Genomic DNA, 21,215 nt, shown 5'->3' on the forward strand with positions numbered 1-21,215 from the left:
ATTGTCGGATATGTAATAATAGCTCGGTACATGAGATTGATGTAAAAGAGGTTGTTTCAAATTGGAAATGCTTTTTAGTAAGGTCTTTATGAAAGTGTAGAATAGTGTGCATACTTACTGATTTGTTCTTTCTTAAAATATAAATTAAACATTTAGAAATTTTAGAACGACCTTTTGGGTTGTTAAGAGAAGCACAGTGCCTCTTACTCCTGAGACATTAGCCAGCTAATGTCAACTGAAGAAGATGAGCCAAAAGTTTTTGAAGTTTCCTTTGAGTTGCAGCACTGAGGCCAAATTTGTAGAAGACTTATTCTTCCAATTTTGGGCAAGTAAACATTGAGATCTGGAAGCCCATGACATAGTAATTGACTTTCAACCAAATAAAATATTTTTCAATCGAATGTTATTTGACATAGCCTTGTAAAATATTTGTATAATATCCTGTGTGGGAATATACACTCTTTGGATAAATCTGTCTATACAGTTAAACAAGTTGGCTATTCAGAGTAAATAGTATTAATATCATTCTAAACATCCTCTTCTTACGGGTATTGCATGAAGTCTGGGAAAGGCGATACCAGGTAATTAGTTTTGGGGGGACCCTCCTGCATAAACAGAGACATAAAGAACAGGCTGTGAAACCCTAAGATGCTTATTTCTCCTTTCGAGTTTGGAAGGAAATAAATAAAGTTAGTGTGTCCTCCAGGAGCTCAGTTAGAAGATGCAGCTCAAAGTTCTCACTGTCTGCGTCCACAGCAGGGCCTGCCGCTGGCTCCTCTTTGGCCTACTAGTGAGCATTTGGAACGTCATGATGATGGGTCAGAATTCATCCACATCTGTGCAGGTTCTCAGCCACCATCACACCACCTCGTACGTAATGATGTAAGGGTTCCTGGGCCCCTCTTTTCTTCGGTTTATTGAATTATCCATGTCATTTGAGGGTTGAGAACTTTGCCGTATCTAGTGTTTGAAACTCAGGTCATGCTTTTCAGGGGGAATGAGCCAGAAGATAACTTCTCTTTTAGTGTAAATAGGAAACTAGGGAAAATAAAAGTTACTGGCACTAACTGAACTTTTCATTTCATTCACTTAAGACACTTGACAAATCATAGGATTCGAGTGGCTAGGTGGTTTCACGCTGAGTGATTTTTAAAGCCTTTATTTTATATCCACCTTTTAGAATACTTTCATGGTTGTTGTTAGTTGCATATAGAAAGTTGACTGAAATTTCAAGAGTTTTTTCATAACCTCTTAATATTGACTCGCTTAAAATCTTCCCCCATCTCGTTTTAGGAGTCTCTCTCTGTTCCCAGCCCAAGTGTCTTTCGTTTCCCTGTCAGTTCTCTGTCTGCAGAGCAGAATACTGAGTGCCACTGTGGTGTGCCCACCTCCCCTTGGACGGCCCCACCTCAGGGTCCCACAATAACCAATGCTCATGTCCACAGACACACTTTTCTGCGTCCTTACGTGTGAGTTTCCATCCATGGGAATACGACTAGCCAGCCTCCTCCCCTGGGGCTGGGACCCGGCAGTAGCCCTCCCAGTGTCTTCTGATGTCGGCTCAAGTTTAAGAAACACAGCAGTAGACAATCCCCCAGACACACCAGCACTCTCCACCCTTAAGGCCTCTGCTCGGGCTTCTCCTTCTGGCCTCGATTGCTTTCCCCCAGATCCCTGCACACCTCACCCCTGCACCTCCTTCAGGTCTTTACTCACATGAGCAAATGAAGCCTCTCTCTCAGTGAGGCCTGCCTGACCTCCTTGTTTAAGTTTCAGCACTTCCAATCCCCCTAATCCTACTCTAGGTTTTCCTTTTCCACAGCATTTATCACCTAGCATGCTGTGTGATTATTATTATTCTTTCAGACAATATAAGCTCCAGGAAGGCAGAGCTCTGCATATTTTGTGCACTGATGTATCTTAGGTCATATCTGGAACATAGTGGGTTAATATTTGCTGAATGGAAGAGAGAGAGGCAGAGAGGAGGGGAGCTGTCGACCACTGAGTGATGGTCCCAGATGCTGCTTCAAGTAAACATTGTTTTTTGGAGAACAGCTCTCCACAGACTCTTGCAAGGTCAAGTTTCTTGCCAAAATATTATTAGAGAAGCTAAGTTAAGAGTGGAGGCCCTGGTCACTTTGCTGAAATAGTTACATTTTTTAAGCTTATAATAATTGTTCCACGCTCATGCATTCTTATAGCTGCAAAACCCTGGTCTAAAGACCTCCACTTTAGTACTCCTCATCAGTAAGTTAATTACTATGTAAATTGGCCTCACTGAATTTTTAATAGTTTCTCAGGGGTTCTCTTCTTGGCTCTCACCTGCCAGGATTTCATTACAGTTCAAGCAGAGTAAAATATTCTGATTTATGTTATTAGAATAAAGTTTCTCAGGTGACGTTATTTTATTCTATTTCTGAGTGTTTCTTGGAGGGTGAAGAACATGCTGGAATTATCAGGCTCATATGAAGTCTTTTTTTTCCCCTGTTTTAAAACTCATTTTGGACTTTTTTCCCCTGGCTGTTTTCTCTCTCTCTCTTTGAAATATTGTTATCTTAATTACTTTTTAGTTTTAGGTGATGACTAGGAAGCACTAAAGCATAAAAGGGACAGCTCTGTGCTGGGCTTCTCCCCTTAAAAGGGGAGACGAGCACACTCCTGCCATTTCCTTCAAACCCCAAATGATCTGTGCAGAAGTTTGACCAGCAGAGTGGTTCTCTCTCCCGTTCTAACCCTCCTTGAGTTTCTTGTCCACTAAAGACAGAGATAAAGTCCTACTCGTGAGTTACCAGTGCCTCTCATGGAACAGTAAACACAATCATAAATGGTTTCAGAAACTGCCGGAATAATGCTGGCACCTTATTTTTAGGACCATTCAATCCCCTATGAGGAATATAGTATGAAATACATGACCTCACATGCACAAATGCATGCGCACTCACACACCCCCGCACACGTGCAGGGTGCCGTTCTAGCTTTCCAAGTCACCGATTTTTTTTTTTTTTTTTTTTTTTTTTTTTTTTGGTGCGGTCCCCGGGCCCCTCACTGTTGTGGCCTCTCCCGTTGCGGGGTACAGGCTCCGGATGCGCAGGCTCAGCGGCCATGGCTCACGGGCCTAGCCGCTCTGCAGCATGTGGGATCTTCCCGGACTGGCTTTTCTGGTTTTGGTATTAGGGTAATGCTGGCCAGATAGAATGAGTTAGGAAGTATTTCCGCTGCTTCTATCCTCTGAAAGATATTGTAAAGAATTAGTATAATTTACTTCTCAAATGTCTGTTAGAATCCACCAGTGAACCCATTGGGGCCTGTTGCTTTCTGTTTTAGAAGGTTATTAATTATTGATTCAGTATCTTTAATAGATATAGTCCTAATTTGGATTGTCCATTTCTTCTTTTCTTTTTGCGGTACGCGACCCTCTCACTGTTGTGGCCTCTCCGTTGCGGAGCACAGGCTCTGGACGCGCAGGCTCAGCGGCCATGGCTCACGGGCCCAGCCGCTCCGCGGCATGTGGGATCCTCCCGGACTGGGGCATGAACCCTTGTCCCCGGCATCGGCAGGTGGACTCTCAACCACTGCGCCACCAGGGAAGCCCCAAGTCACCGATTTTATACATTGAGAGGGAAGCAAAAGGGAAAGCTTAACCAAGGACAGGACAAGACAAGGGCTGTAGAAGCACAGAAATTTTTAAATGTTGTTATTAGAATTCCTTCTGTACTGGTCTTACGTAAGAACGAATCTGCTTACACTGATTCTCCTTCCATCAAGGCGAGGATTCCAAAAGAATGAACACAGTCGCCTGGAGCATTGTTTTCAAATGCAGGTTTCTGGATCCCACCTCAGATTCTGATTCAGTGGTCTGGTGATGAACTCAGGAATCTGGCTTTTGAAACAGTTCTCTAAGTGATCCCGATAATCTGCCAGATTGGAGAACCACTATTATATGGCCCAGTTTTCTCTAGTTCCCTGCCCTAGATGCAAGAGGGAGGGGATATGGAGATATATGTATACGTATAGCTGATTCACTTTGTTATACAGCAAAAACTAACCATTGGAAAGCAATTATACAAGCTGATTCATTTGTTATACAGCAAAAACTAACCATTGGAAAGCAATTATACACCAATAAAGATGTTAAAAAAAAATTTTTTTTTAAACCAAGGAAATGATGGCTAGGGTTAACAGCAGCCTTGATAGGATTGGAACTGTTTTATCTTCCTTTCCTACAAAAGACGAGAGAACTTTCACTTCATGAACCTTAAAATAGAAGATTCCTTTTAAGTAGATTTTTGACATGTAACCCAAATATGAGAATTATCACAATTATTTTGTAAATTAAACAAATAGTAGCAAAAAATATTAAAGGCTATGATCTTTTAAAATGTCGCATCTGCTCTTTTTTATTTTTTTTATTTGGTTGTGCCGGGTCTTAGTTGCAGCTCCAGGGCTCCTTAGTTGCGGCACACAAACTCTTAGTTGCAGCATGCGTGTGGGATCTAGTTCCCTGACCAGGGATCAAACCCGGGTCCCCTGCATTGGGAGCATGGAGTCCTGTCCACTGAGCCACCAGGGAAGTCCCAGCATCTGCTCTTTAGTCTGACTTAAGTATCCCTCTTTTGACTCAACTCCTTTTTCTTTGTTGTTTATCATCTAGTTGCATTTATTGAGCACTTGCTCTGTGCCAGGCCCTCTGCTAGGTATTTTTTTTTACAGGTGTTCTCATTTAGTCTTCCCAACAACCATATGAACTGTAAGGATAATTTACATTTTGCAAGTGAGGAAACAGGCTAAAGAGAATTTAGAGATAAGAGAACGGCTTGTCCAAGATTATTTCAGTCCCTCTTATCTTTGAGCCATAAAAAAGCTATTCTTTCTTTGAAATCTTAAATTTTTGTCTCCTCCTGCCTCACAAACCCATTTGCCTATTAGATCAATTTGTTTAACCTAAAGCATTCATAATATAACTAAGTTCTTGGTTTTGACAGTATCTGTATACAGTGTTGTAATCTTTGGAATCTTTGAACAGTTATACCCATTGCTACTTCAGGGAGTATTAGAACACTCAGGCTTTTCTCATACATAATAATGAAACTGCACTGCACATGCAGTGGCTTCATGTCATATTTACTTTTAGGATAGCCATTCTTGATAAGCAAACTAACTCAGGTATTTGTTATAATGTCTTTCATTATTTCTGTTTGATTAAACATACGGTAGATTTGTAAGCAGTTTACAGGATATTTTCTCTTCCTTTCAATGGGTAAGAATTAGATTAAACTTAGTTTTTACTTTGTGATCTCAAAGAGTATAAAAATTTGGTCTTTATTACAAATCATTGCATCTTGAATATAGTCATGAAAACTAAAACTCTTAACTGAAAAATGATGAATATCTGCTTTTTCTATAGCAAAAAAATTTTTGCCCAGTTCTCCAAACCGTGGTTTCCGATGACCGGAGGACACAAGTTCACAATGCAAGGTTTTCTCTTCTCTAGTTGTGGTGCGCGGGCTCCAGAGTGCGTGAGCTCTGTAGTTTGCGGCACATAGGCTGTCTTGTTCAGGCTCAGTAGTTGTGGCACGCGGGCTTAGTTGCCCCGCGACATGTGGGATCTTAGTTCCCCGACTAAGGATCGAACCCGCGTCCCCTGCATCGGAAGGCGGATTCTTTACCACTGAACAACCAGGGAAGCCCTCAAAAGGATGTTCTTAATTGAGCATATATACCAAAAGTTTCTGAAAACTTTTAAGGTGATATAAGGCTTTTTAAAGAAACCAAAGTCTTACTAAATACTAATATAATTCATTACACACAGCAAAATTGGTCATTTGAGGGAACAAAACTGCTTTTGTTATGATGGCTTTCATTTCTGGGGCAAGTTGGAAGGGGCAGTGGTTGGCATATAACTAATCACATCGAGGTAGCTGGTAAGCATCTGGCCATACAGTTAGAGTTTTTTTATACAGGGTTTGTTGGTTTTAGAGGATTCGAGGCCCTAAAACCCTAACATAGTTCTATGAAGACTGAATATGATTGATACTTAACAGTGAGTTTGAGACAGTTAATTAACTAATGTAACAATTTTTGTTTTCCTGTCAATTCAGCACACCCAGTTTCTTTATAGCAGCAGTCCCCAACCTTTTTGGCACCAGGTACTGGTTTCGTGGAAGACAGTTTTTCCACGGACCAGGGGTGCTGAGGGGAATGGTTTCAGGATGACTCAAGCACATCACATTTATTGTGCACTTTATTTCTATTATTATTACTTTGTACTATATAATGAAATAATTATACAGCTCACCAAAATGCTGACAGGAGGCGGAGCTCAGGCGGTAATGAGAGGATGCAGAACAGCTGTAAGTACAGATGAAGCTTCACTCACTAGCCCGCCACTCACCTCCTGCTGTGCGGCCCAGTTCCTAATAGGCCACACAGATGGGTACCAGTCTGTGGCCCAGCGGTTGGGGACCCCTGCTTTATAGAATTCTTGCCTGGGAGCTCTGAGGGCAGTAGGAAGTACCTCGGGCAGTGAACACTAATTGGAAGAAATCTAATCCATTTTGAAACTTGGAAATATTGATATAGTCTTTAGCTCAAGCACAGCTTAAAATATGAATTTGGACAAATAGTTGAGGGGATTTCCTAATCTCTGACTAATATAGTGCCAATTATTAGATTGTCAAGATCACTACCCGTATGCCACCCTTGAAGAAAACCTAATATACAAAAACCGCAACCTTTAAAAATGATAAGTTATAGACTAATTAGTTGTGTTCAGGAAGTTTCTTGGCTCACCAAAAAGATTTCTCACATGATCTTTCAAATAGAACTGACTCTGTTACATTTAAATAGGAAAGAGTTTTTTTAAAGCACTTGAAGTCAGCTTTTCTCTGGCGCTAGGTAAGTTAAGCCAGACCTGTGTTTAGTATCAAATTATATTTTTGCTCAGTGAGATTGGAAGGAATATATTTTATACCCATTTTCAGAAGTATGTTGAGTCACAAGAATAGTAACTAACTTGTTCATAGTCATACATCATACCTAGAATGTAGCCAAGTTTCCATCTACTGATAAATCCACCCCCCCTTTTTTGACTTTTTTAAATTGTGAGAAAGTGAATATCCATGTAATCACTCTTCAGAACAAGAAATGGAACATTGCCAACAGCCCAGAAGTCTCAATATATGTACCCTGTCCCCCTATAAATATACACTATCTTGACTTTGAAGATGATTGTCTTCTTTTTCTTTATAACTTTACCATCTGTGTGTGTATAGTGCCAAACAATATGATTTCCTGTTTTTGAACTTTTTGTAAATGGAATCTTGCAGTTTATTTTCTTTTACACCTTTCTTCTTTCACTCAATGTCGTTTATGAAAGATGTTTATGTTGTTACACAAAGTTTGTTCCTTTCCACTGACGTACTAGTATTACATTGTGTAAATAGTCCACGATTTATGCATTTTACTAATGGTACACGTTTAGATTATTTCCAATTTTAAGCTACTAAAAAAAAAGTTGTCATGCTATCTTTATATATAAATACGTATGTATATATTTTAATCTCATTTGATTTTAAGTTTCTTGCTGTATTTTCTATATTTATATCTCCTCCATAGTGTTTAACATAATACACTGCCTTGCACAGAATAGCTACTTATTAAATATTATTGAATGACTTTATTAATTCATTCAGCATCGTTGAAAATCAGCTTGAGAATACTTCCAGGTATCATAGACTAAGACCCTACCAGATGACACCCACTGCAGAAAACAACCATAAAGCCTGGACAAATAATACAAAACACAGCTGCCTGTAGGTACTGGAGAGCAAATAGAAGCAAACAGACTCTGGCAGGGAGTTCATGCTCATTTCGAAGAGGGAGATAGGAAGCTATATAAGTAAGTTTCCACGTCCGTGGCCTTTAGCCCAGGACTAAGCACAGTCCTTGTGGTTTACTTTGTAGTGGCGAGGGACTCACATGGAAAAACTGTTAGTTTTTCTGAGCTGGGGAACCCCAGAAGTGAGACTGGAAAAGCATGAGGACTGAAGACAGTAGAGGAATCCCAGAAGGGGAAAGAACCAGAGGAGGAGCCCCCAGACTGTATCTGTCCACACCCCTGACTGATCTCTGAACCATATGTGGAAAACAGACTCAGAGCAGCTCAGCCAAAGACGAGAATTCTAAACTAAGAACAGACTTGCCACCCTGAAGATACAGAAGAATGAACAGATGCAAGAAAACTCTGGTGAAGAGTATACTTTCACTTGGAGCATGGGAAATAGCAAACTCCATATCTCTGAGGTCTTTTAGCCTGAGGCTAATTGCAGTCCATGGCACATACAGCAGAGGTGGGACACATGGGGAAAGTTGTAGCCTTTCTGGGCTGAAGAACAAAAAAAAAAAAAAAAAATGCCGAGAATCTATGAACTCTGAAAATAGTGGAGGAATCCCAGAAGAGAAGGAGTCAGAGAAGAGGATCCCTCAACTCTGTCTACCTGCACCTCTGACTAAATCGTGACCCACCCATCTGTAGACCAAACTTTAAGCAACCTAGATAAAGGCAAAAGATCTGAACAGAGATTGGTGCTGCTACTGAAAATATAGAGTTTGCAGTTTAAGCCCAGACAAATCTCCACAACTTAATATTATTCAGGATGCAATCCAAAATTTCCCAGCATCCACAGAACCAAGAAAATGGAACATGTTCTCTACATAAAAGAAAATCAATTGAGTTCAACCTCCAAACAAACCAGATGTTGGAACTAACAGACAAGGATTTAAAAGCAGTTACTATAACTCTGCTCAATGTTTTCATTGCATGAAACATGTTTTCAGTGCATGAAAATCTCAGCAGAGACATGAGAAGACTCAGTTGAGAAATAATGACAATAAAAAAGTCAGTAGTTTGCAGAGATGAGATGCTAATACCAAGCAGAATAAACACAAATAATCCCACATCAAGGCACATTATTGTCAAAACTGCTGAAAGCCAGCAATAAAGATCAAGAGAAAAATGGGCTAGTACATACAGAGGGACAACAATCCAATTAACATCACTTCTTATTAGAAAATGTATAGTGTTGAAGAGAATGGAACAGCGTCTTTAAAGTGCAAAAGAAAAAAAAAACAATAGTCAATCCAGATTTCTGTAGGCAGTGAAAAGATCATTCAAGAATTAAAACAGCCCTTTTGTGGCCATCGCTGAAGCGCCAACGGCCGAAATGAAGTTCAATCCCTTTGTGACTTCTGACCGAAGCAAGAACCAGAAAAGGCATTTCAGTGCGCCTTCCCACATTCGCAGGAAGATTATGTCTTCCCCTCTTTCTAAAGAGCTGAGACAGAAGTACAGTGTCCGATCCATGCCCATCCGGAAGGATGATGAAGTTCAGGTTGTACGAGGGCACTACGGAGGGCAGCAAATTGGCAAAGTGGTCCGGGTTTACAGGAAGAAGTATGTCATCTACACTGAACGAGGGCAGCAGGAGAAGGCTAATGGCACAACTGTCCACGTGGGCATTCACCCCAGCAAGGTGGTTATCACCAGACTAAAACTGGACAGAGACCACAAAAAGATCCTCGAACGTAAAGCCAAGTCTCGCCAAGTAGGGAAGGAAAAGGGCAAATATAAGGAAGAAACAGTTGAGAAGATGCAGGAATGAAGTGATCTTGTATACAACTTTCATTAAAAACTGTTAAAATGAAAAAAAAAAAAAAGAAAACAAAACAAAACATGATCAGGTAAAAGAAAACTAAGAGAACTTGTTGCCAGTGCATTTGCATTATAAAAAATGCTAAGAAAGTCCTTTGGGCTGAATAGAAATGATATCAGATGGAAACTCAGATTTTCAGAAAGAATGAATATTTACCAAAAATGGCAAGTATCTAGATAAATGCAAAATGTTCATATCTATTCTGTCTCTATTTCTCTTCCTTCTACCCCCCATTTTTTGCTTAGCTTTTTTTGTCTTAATTTTTAAATAAACCACATAAATTCCTTTTTTAAAAAGATTTTATTGGAGTATAATTGAGTATACAATGTTGTGTTCGTTTCTGCTGTACAGCAATGTTGTGTTAGTTTCTGCTGTACAGCAAAGTGAATCAGTTATACATATACATATATCTACTTTTTTTTAGATTCTTTTCCCATAGAGTTCATTACAGAGTATTGCATAGAGTTCCCTGTGCTATACAGTAGGTCCTTATTAGTTGTCTTAAATAAACTTATTCTTAAAACCAAAGTTATCACATTGTCTTGTAGGATTTATAATGTATGTAGGTGTATCATATACACACACACACAACTGTAACATAAAGTATGAAAGAGGATGAATATGATCCTGTGTGCTCTGGTCCTGTGTGACGTTCTGTATTGTACATGAAGTACTAAATTGTTATCTGTAATTTTACTGTGAAAAGTTAAGGGTTTACATTGTAAACCTAGGGTAGCCACTCTTTAAAAAATATGAAAATCAACAGCTAAAAAACCAACAGAAAAATTAAAATAGAAATCTAAAAAATATTCAAATAATTACCTCTCCCCCCACCCAGGTAGGAAAGATGGAACAAAGGAACAAAACAGAGGATTCAAATAGAAACAAAAAATAAGATGATAGACCAACCTAAACATATCAATAATTACATTAAATGTTAATGCAGGGCTTCCCTGGTGGCGCAGTGGTTGAGAGTCCGCCTGACGATGCAGGGGACGCGGGTTCGTGCCCCGGTCCGGGAAGATCCCACATGCCGCGGAGTGGCTGGGCCCGTGAGCCATGGCCGCTGAGCCTGCGAGTCCGGAGCCTGTGCTCTGCAACGGGAGAGGCCACAACAGTGAGAGGTCCGCGTACCGCAAAAACAAAATGTTAATGCACTAAATACTCATTAAAAGGCAGGGATTGTCAGAATGGATAAAATAAGACCCAACTATATACTGTTTGCAAATGATGTGCTTTAAATATAAAAGCATAGATGGTTTGAAAGCAAACGATGGAAGGAAAAGGAAGTGCCATGCAAACAGTAAGCATAAGAAGGTTAAAATGGCTGTTAACGTCAGCTATTACAAATTTCAAAACAAAACCCAAGATGAAGGAGATAGTTCAAAATGATCAAAAAGTTAGTTCAACAAAAGAAGACATGATAATTGTAAATGTATATGCACCAATGACAGAGCTTCAAAATCATGAAGCAGAAAATTGGCAGAATTAAAGGGATAAATAGACAATTCTATTATTTTGAAGATTTTAACAGCCTCCTCTCAGCAGCTGGTAGACAACTAGACAAAAAAGAATCAGCAAAAACATAGGAGATCACTTTGACTTGATTGATATTCATAGAACATCTCGCCCAACAATGGCAGAATTCATCTTTTGGAATGCACATGGCACATATTCTGAGCCATAGAACAAATCTCAATAATTTTTAAAACATTAAAATCATTAAAGCTAAATTAGATAATTAGAAGTCAATAAAATGCTAGAAAAGGCAAAATTGTCACCAAAAACATATCAGTGCCTGCCTTGGGCCAAGGGGGATAGGGCAGGGAATCAAGTGCAAAGGGGCAGGAGGGGCTTCTCATCTATATCTTGATGGTAGTGACAGTAACATGGTTATATACAAACAGCAAAATTCATCAAATTAAACATTAAAATTAGTGACTTTTAATTGTATGGTGTTAATCTCAAGCAAAAAAGAAGGAAACAATCAGTTTGGTCATTTTCACCTAACAAATACCAGAGTTCATTCAAAAATATAATTGGAAACTAGAAGAACATTGCCAAAAGGAAAAAGAAAAAAAGTACTTTCGTGAAGCTCCCCTGTTGTGCAGGGTACCAGATGTTTTCACCACTTGAGCAAAGAGCTAATTTATGGTTAGATCATTTAAAGAGCTCAGATTTGAAGTTCAGAGTTCTCAAGAGCATTTTTTCTCCATGTCCCTTCTCACACAGCCCAGACCCAGTCCTTGCAACAACAAAAGCTACATAATGCCATCCTCAAAAACCAAGCTTCCGGGGCTTCCCTGGTGGCGCAGTGCTTGAGAGTCCGCCTGCCGATGCAGGAGACGCGGGTTCGTGCCCCGTTTCGGGAAGATCCCACGTGCCGCGGAGCGGCTGGGCCCGTGAGCCATGGCCGCTGAGCCTGCGCGTCCGGAGCCTGTGCTCCGCAAATGGGAGAGGCCACAACAGTGAGAGGCCCGCATAACGCAAGGAAAAAAAAAAAAAAAAAAAACCAAGCTTCCTTCGGTGGAACAAAAAAAAAAGATTTTCCATCTAAGCATATTATCTGTCAAAAAGTTCTCAGTACCGGCAGCAGTGGTGTGCACTGTGACATCCATAACCTGTCTGTGGCTCTCTCGGGGAGGATTCTGGGAGTAACCAGTGCCATATTCATGCAGTACCTCCAAAGGTTTTTTAAAAGCAGAACAGACAACTCACTTCTTCCCAGGTGTCTTCAGGATATGAACATTCTGCACTTTGTATTGTTACTACATTTTTATGTAACTCTTCATACAAAAAGTAAAATGATTCCAGAAAAGTCATTTTGTGTGGCCTATAGCCTCAAAACCTAGACAACACAGCACTTGTTATTACATTGGAGTTGTGAATTACTTGAACAATTACAATAGTATGTTTTACCAAAACATATTTCAGCCATTTACTTCTGGCATAATCTCTGTCGCATGGAGAGTAAACGAAAAGTGGGAAATAATTTATAGTGCCATCTAGAAGTAGGAAGGCATGGCTGTTTTTCTTAATGTCTCTCCCAGACTTCAAAACATCATAATACTTTTCATATGGTTGTAACTATGTTCATATTTATATTTATACATACACACTTACTGTGTGTGTGTATTCACCCATCCAAATGTAGACACACAAATACAGACAGAAAGATTATTCCCCAAAATGAAAATATTTACTTACTTTGAGTAGTAAGATTAAGGGTGGGTTGGGTTGGGTTGCTTGCTTGCTTGCTTTGCTTTCTTAAAAGTCCCTTTAATGTTCTGCTGCTGCAGTAACAGGGTGCTCCTGCTAACACATTTCTGACATTGCTCTATCTAAATGGAGGATAAACATCACCACAGCCTCTACAGGAAAATATGTGTTAGCAAGCTTTTAAGTGTATAGGGTTTAAACTCTTCCCATGTTATATCAGATCCTTACTGTAAACTAGCCAGAATGTTTCCCAGCAGAAAATAATAATTACGTCTTCCACTGGAAAGAGCACTTCATAAAACGTTTTTTTTTCTAGAAAACAGAGTAAACATTCTTTTGATCCCTCTGCTTCCCTGCCTCAAAACTTAAACTACCATTCCTTGTTTCCAAGACTCACAGCAGTAAATGTTTTGAATTCCCAGTGTTGGAAAAATTCTGATATTTTCTAGCATTGCCCACTACCCCCGTCGTCAAAATGTGGATAAAATTTCACGTCTGTAGTTTAGCTTATCATGCCCGTTGCCAGTTTCCCAAGTAAGGATCCAGAAATGTGTGTTTTCCTCTTGATCCTGTCATTGCCTCCTGTTCATTCTTCACTAAATCTCTCAGTACCTACATTTACTCAGCTGTGTATTGGTCCTGTTTTTCTCACTTTAAAACATTTCCGAGTGACTCTGACCCATGGAGGGAAGTCTGAGGAGAGGTGTGAGGAGTAGTGGGCATCGGGAAGCATCCCCCATTCAGGCCGAGCCGAGCCAGTAAACCTCCCTCCTCAGAAGCTGCACACTCAGCTCTCAGACGGGAAGGTATTGTGACTCATGTTGACGGAAAAAAAACTGGAAGGAAGGAAAAGCATACTGAAAGAGGGCATTTCCCTGGCTCCTCCTCAGAATAAGGACCTCAGATTCGTTCATACCCTAGGATCACGGGTCCTCATCCATTGTCCAGCAGTAAAGGTCATGCTGTCCATCATTCTCCGGCAAGGAGGCAGCGTTGAAGCTGGGACCCTGACCTCCTGGACTCTGAGCTGATGCTCATCTGAAGGAAACCCTGTCCTGCCTGCCTCCCCCAGGCTCATCGACGGCCTCTCTTATCAGGACTCCGTGCGTCAGTCAGGCCTTTTCCACAGCAGTTTCAACGTTATCGCTTTCTAAACCTTCCCCTCCCCTCTCCCTGACTCCCACCCCATCCAGCTTCTGAACTTGAGACCGTCTGGAAGCAGCCACGTCCAGAAGAAAACAGAAAAATGTTTTCGTTCTCTTGGAACTTAACTATATAAGAAACTCACGTGCTTTGCAGAATATTTACAAGAAACAGTTCTTGAGATTAATTAAAGGCTTCAGATGTGATTTTGGCCATTAAACTCAGTCATTTGTAGCTCTGTCCACAAAGCACTGACGATTACCCTTTAAATAACTCAGTTTTCATGTAATGAATCAGACTAATTGTCTCCTACCACAGGTAATGAGCTCTATTTTTGAATTAAACCTTTCAGTTGTGCTTGTTTTCTGAATTTGAAAGTACCATGCACAGTTACTATATATGAGATAATTAAAATTTGAAGTGGTTCATAAACATAATATTTAGAAATTTGCTTTTTGCCCTTGATTTATAAACTGTCACGTGACCAGAGTCACAACTCAGATGGTTTTAAAATAACCTAGGAGGCTCCCTTTCCCTTCAGTCTTTCTGTTATCGAATGATTTGACCTAAACAAAGCAAACTTTACTGACTCCCTGTAAGTGAATGCACAGACTTCTCTCCCTACTCTGACCCTGGAGACAGCCCAACTCAATGTCACCAGGAATCTAACACTGAAGTCCAAGGAAGAATACATCTTATGGTCCTAAAACCATGAGGCAAAGAAAAAATTGGATTGAATGCTTAAGGAAGCTAAAGGGCTCATTGGCTTTCCCTCTGTCCTTGTTTTATGAGTTATTCTTGGTGGATGAAATTAACATTCTCCATCTCTATAAACCTTGAGCGTTGCTGCTGTGACGCGCATTTGTAAGGGTGAGCCTAATCAGGTCCAGGTTCCTTACTACCAGTCCAAGCCTGCAAGCCTCTTGAAAGCTCACTAGTTTCAGATTTTGTTTTCTTTATGTTTTATAATTAAGGGCCTGAAACCATTATTTAGAACTTTTTCCCTTCTTTCGCCTTCAAGTGTTCATTTGACTATTTTATGTAGGGTAATTGTGTGTGTTTTCTAAGCAAGCCCAAATTAGAGATTGTAAATCTGTCAAGTTAACCATTGATAAAAATTTACCTGAAGTCAACAAATTTTTAAGTATATGCTTTGACCAATTCTGAATTAATGTGAAAAATGTTTTTTAAGATTTTTTTTACATTTTAAGCATAAATACAGCATCTATGGTTACATTTATGAGAATTGCCTTCGTTTACTTAAACATATAGATACTTATTTCGTTTCAAGCTTAAAATGTAAATGATCTTGAGATTAATTATGCTATTTACATTTCCGGTAAACTTGTTTCAGTACTTTGAGGTACTTTCTATGTAAATCCCCTCAGATGGACTTTCTGCATTTTACTCTTATTTATTTGAGTATTTGTTGGTTTTAGACGTTGCATTGCCCCAGTTCTAAATCTAAACTGAATGCTGAGGCTGTTTTGGTTTTGGCTGGACAAGGGGGGATAAGTTTAAATGATGAAGACCATTGAACCTGCTGTTCTAAAACAATTTTAATAGGCCTGTGTTTGCAGTGGTGCAGGTTAAAAAGCCCAGTATAATGGAAAGCATCTCTGATGGCAGCATCACTTCTTAAAGGGATACCACATGTTTGTGAAGACCTCTTACTGGCACTTCAGTGAGCTGTGAATGGAGTCTGGCAGCCGCCCTGTTTGCACGGAGCTGGCTGGCTCAGCAGCGATAAGCAATAGACAGGCTGGCTCCTTCAAGGAGTCTCACAGTAAAGTCTGAACTCCCAGCAGTTCCGAAACTCACTGGCCGACTTTCCCCTGTGGACCATTCATTTATCAGGAAATGAAATTGGTTACAGGGTTTCTCACGTTGCCAAACCTCACTGACGAAATCTGGTTTCTTCCAAAGTTCAGGAGGAGCCTTAACTCTTTATTGTTGTCCAGCATTTCATGTCTTGATCCATGGGAACCTCTGTCAATACTAGGGTTTGAGGAACGCGCCCCCCCCCCACCCCGCCGCCAAGGAAAGGGCTGGAGCAGGGAGCAGGCTGTGGAGTGGGTCTGGGGGCTGCTTCCATAGGTATAAAAGATGACCCTTTGGGATAGGATTTTCTTTTTCAATGTTGATACCTTCATCTTTGCAACTGAAGTGTCAGTTTCAGGGAACTGATTTTTTTTTTTTCATTTTGAAAAAATGAAGGCTTTTAAACATGACACGAGCCACCTTATTGGCAGCATAACCTTGTGACTTAGACCAGAGATCATTGTTTAAATTTTGTGAACTAGAAGAAACAAAAATAAAGAGAAGCATGTAGTTGTATGCCATAGAGAACATTTGGGTAAGTGAAGGTTAAATTATTACAAAGTACGTAATCTAGTTCACATGTTTAAGGAGCGGAACTAGCCTAAATTATCTAAAATATTCTGACGTACTGAATCATTTCATTTTGTAAAACAAAATCTGACTAGCAGGGCATTCGGCTGTAGGCTCATCTGTTCAGTGCAGCCTCGACCTCCTGTGTTTGGAATTAGCAGGCCCAGAGGTAATACACAGCGGGCATGTGGCAGTTATTACGGCTGTGGAATTGGCTGCTGGCTAATTGATAGCAGTAGCAGCTAGAAACAGCCTTATTTAATTTTCAGTAGTCCCTACGACAAGACGCTATAAATGAGAACCTTTGTAGTCTTACCATTATTGTCCTTTCTCTGACATTAAATATCTGATATTTAATGTATGCACTTGATAATATTTAGGATTGAATTCCTTAAACTCTGATTTTCCCCCTCTTTGGAGATACTTTTCTTTCAACTTTTAGCCCTGATTATTTTAAGCCCCCAAGTTAGTAAAGAATTACTAGCAGTGGGCACTAGTTCCTTTGACTGGTGTGGCTCCTCTTTGCTAAAAATATACTTAAAGTCACAAAGCCAACCCTTAGCCTGTGCAGACTGATGACTTTGCTCATAATCTGAACCCCAAAGAGACACACTGGTTCCATAAAGGGTAAATGAATGACTCATTCTTTCTATTCATCACTCAGAGTTAAGCTTTTGTGAACTTGAATTGCACGTAGAGCATTGTGTCCATGGTTTCCATTGTATCACAGAGTGTTACACAGACTGAAGTGGGTGGTTACTTGTAGTCAAGAGGGATCTTATTTTTCTCCATTCAGTTTCAATATGTTTGTAGCAAAAGACCATATTTGGGGCATTGAAAGCACAGTCTTTCTTTAAAAATGTGCATTAGAGGAATTTCACAAGGAAAGTATTCAAATAGTATGTCTAGGTTTTTTTTCTTGTTTCTAACAACCTCTGCCGTTAAATAAATATCAGTCTTATCAAATTTGTGCATTCAGCCTTCTTCCTGTTGTTACAGGAGATGAGAAATAATAGCAGGTAGGCACTGTAAAAGATTTTCCTTCCTCTCTGACCATCTGTATCTCTGCTCTAACCTACAGGATCTGAAAATGAAAAATCAGGGAGTATTTTAGTCCTTTGTACACGTTCTCCATATTCTGTCATAGAGCTTCTCATTGTTAACAATCCCTGTTGAAGGAGAACACTGAGGCAATATTGAGGTTTTTTCAGGTCAGGGTACAGTGGGGTACAAGGAACCATGTGGGCTCTTGATCATTATATTTATTTATGTTGTTCCTGCAAATCCTTACACCTCTGAGTCCTTGAATAAATATCTCCAACATCCAGTGGCTAACGTTCCTCTTCTTACAAAGCCACTATTTGCAATTGGCATTTTCTAGCCTGTCATTTATTTGTTCAGCTAGCATTGATTGAGCAACTCCAGCCTGCACAGCAGACCTCGAGAGGTTTTCCCTGAAAGAGCCCTTCCCGTATAGGAGTTCACAGTTTGTAAAGTAGCAGTCCAAGAAACAGCTGCTCGGAGTGAGGTGGATGGACCTAGAGTCTGTCATACAGAGTGAAGTAAGTCAGAAAGAGAAAAACACTGCTAACACATATATATGGAATCAAAAAAAAAAAAAGAATGGTTCTGATGAACCTGGGGTCAGGACAGGAGTAAAGTCACAGACGTAGAGAATGGACTTGAGGACACGGGGAGGGAGAAGGGGGAGCTGGGACGAAGTGAGAGAGTGGCATGGACATATATGCACTACCAAACGCAAAACAGATAGCTAGTGGGAAGCAGCCGCATAGCACAGGGAGATCAGCTTGGTGCTTTGTGACCACCTAGAGGGGTGGGATAGGGAGGGTGGGAGGGAGATGCAAGAGGGAGGGTATATGGGGATATATGTATATGTAGAGCTGATTCACTTTGTTGTACAGCAGAAACTAACACAACATTGTAAAGCAACTATACTCCAGTAAAAATGATTAAAAGAAAAAAAAGCTGCTCAACTCTTCTTTCTCAAATGGGGAATCTTAAGTAAATTAGGCGATGCAAACGGCAAAGGAAAGAGACAGCTCGAACCCTGAAGGGCTTTGAGATACCTTGATCTCCCTGACTGGCAATGAGAAGTGGCTACAAACAGAATAGGGACCCCACCCCAGCACCCTGAAGCATGTAAATGGAGAGGCAGGCAGGATGCTGTAGGGCTTAAGAGTGAATCACGTCTCCACAGCTGCGTAGTCTCGGGCAAGTTACTTAACCCTCACCGTGCATCAGTTTCTCACCTCCAGGGTAGGTCTGTCTCTTAGCCTTGCTTACCTCCTGAGGTGGCTGGGGAAATTAAAAGAGACAGTGAATGCAAAGTTCCTAACACGAAGTAAGCTCTCAGGAATTGTTAGCCGGTATCATTTTCCCATTTATCTATCAACCTCGCTCTTCTAGAACAAAACCGAGAACTCGAGCTGTAAGTTCTAAACAGTCAAATTCTGTGCACTTTATTACTAGGAAAGGGCCACAAGCCCTTTGCTCACAGCCTGATCCACGATCTTAACAAGCTTGGCCATCTGGTTCTCAAGTCTATGACAGATTAGAAGACACAACTTAAAAGAACTTCCACAAGTTAGTACGTTAACAGTAGTGAAAATCAAGGGCCACTTGTCCTGGTATAACAAGGGAAGGAACAGAAGAACAACACATGTGAGTCTTACTTTTCTTTATGTTATATGAACTTTTGTATACTATTCATCGGAGAAGTTGCAAGTCCGTAGAGGTCATGACCCCGAGGAAAAGGTGGGGCACTTATAGGATATCAAGTTGAGATCATCTCTGTCTTTGAGAAATGTAAGGGCTCATCTTTCGGAACAGCACATCACTGACTTAAGCCCAAAGAAGCCTCAAGTCACTAGTCTGAACTCTCAAAACAGATAAATTCCTGAGTGGTTTTATTTAACTGGCTGGTTGTTCTGATATTTTAGTTTGGAAGGAATCATAGCCAGATCCTCTTAAATAGTAACTTTAAAATTCTTTTAAATAGTTAAGTGATTTGATTTATAATAATTTACAGGTTAGACACCATTTTTTGTGATCACACCAATAGCTGTGTCAGGATTAAGTTATCTCATTTAACTCAGAGATCACTCCATCTAGAAAGTTCCGTGTTACAAAGTGAAGCTGAGCCAGGTTATCTAACTCTAAAGCTCTGTTCTTTCCATAGCCAACTTATTGTACTACTATTTTGTTTTGCCCATGTTTCCTCGGTATACATGGTATTCTCAGTATAAGAGAACTAAAAACCCGGTATTACATATGTTTTCCCTGATTCCAGTACTTTTGAAAGACACTTTAGGGACTTCCCTGGCTGTCCAGTGGTTAAGACTACAAGCAGGGCGTGCGGGTTCGATCCCTGGTCAGGGAACAAAGATCCTGCGTGCTGTGCGGCGCAGCCAAAAAAAAAAAAAAAAAAAAAACTTTAGTCAGGATCCTGATCTGTGCACTTCCTTGTAAAATCCAGTTTGGGCAAGAACCCCGCTAAGTCAGTTTAACCAGAACCCCCCCACCCTCGATATCTGACCAGTTTCATCATCTTCCACCATCCCCAAGTGATGTCTGGTCACCCTGGTCTGTCTTCAGCAAGAATCCTGTGAGGTCAATTTAGCCAGAATCCCCCTTACCCTTGATGTTTCCTCTTAGTAATATTTCATCCCTGACCTCCGTCCTACTCCTTGGCTATAAATTCCCATTTGCCCATGCTGTATTCTGAGTTGAGCCCAATCTCTCTCCGCCACTATAAAATCCAGTTGCAGTGGTCCCTATAACTATCGTGATGGTCCTGAATAAAGTCTGCCTCACCATCTTTAACAAGCATCACTGAGTATTTTTTTTCTTTAACAATCTCCTCCTAGATCCCTGGGCTGAGCATCTTTCCCAGGAATCCATGCAGCTGTATTCACATTTACTGTTAGAGTTGGCCCTGACTCTGTCTCACAAGTGTACCACTTTCCAGTTGAATAAAAAAGATGGTTTGGAATGGAATCACTCCCAGAGAAGAAATAGGAGAAGCCACTTCCTTGTTTTAAATTTCCACTCTTATCCTCGGCCTATGAGAGCTGCACGTGATGTTTAAGTTGTAACAAAAGCAGCCAAGTGCCAGAGTTCATTTCTCTGGTTGTTTTGATTTGTCTTACACTTCTCACTTCCAGCAGCCCAGCATAACAAAAACTGTGTTCAAATGATTTAAAAAACAATATTCTCTGGAGTTACTTCATTTCTCAGGAACAGCATCAGACTGTGCCCTTTCTCTATTGTAAGCCTTAGGGTTTGTGGGAAAGATACGCAGGAGCCAGGGGTGAGTTTTTCTCATTCTTAAGGAAGTGGACAAAAAAATATGCCTTCTCTCAGCATTTAGTTGTTAGAATGGAGAGATAAGAGATAATTTAGAAACCCTGTTTCAACCCCCTTATTTTTTATGAATAGAGAAAATGAGGAGAATTGACTCATGGCCCAAGGTCACAAGGCTGCAGGGGCAGATGCAGGCCCAGAGCCAGGTTTCCTGATCCATTTGTACTACATGACACTTCCCTGCATTCAAGGGACGCTGGAACTCCTAACATCAGCTAAATCATCCATCAAAGCAGCCTCAAAATTTTTGAAAATCCAGCTATTACAGTACTAGTAATTGGCTCCTTGCTGTTCTTTATGTAGAAAGATGACACCATGAGTTTGTGCTTGCTGTTGATGATGTGTTTGTGTTAATTCAAATACTCTTTC

General features: G+C 40.4%; 1 protein-coding gene and 1 pseudogene across 1 annotated transcript in view; both read left to right on the top strand.

Annotated features, from left to right (window-relative positions):
* DYM (dymeclin) overlaps window positions 1–21,215 on the top strand; it is a 392,339-nt gene that overhangs the window by 339,038 nt on the left and 32,086 nt on the right. The gene's annotated exons all lie outside the window — the stretch shown is intronic.
* LOC103090791 (60S ribosomal protein L26 pseudogene) lies at window positions 9,222–9,659 on the top strand (annotated as a pseudogene).

This window comes from Lipotes vexillifer, unplaced genomic scaffold, assembly GCF_000442215.2.
Source record: "Lipotes vexillifer unplaced genomic scaffold, Lipotes_vexillifer_v1.1 scaffold36, whole genome shotgun sequence".
NCBI classification, from domain to species: Eukaryota; Metazoa; Chordata; class Mammalia; order Artiodactyla; family Lipotidae; genus Lipotes; species Lipotes vexillifer.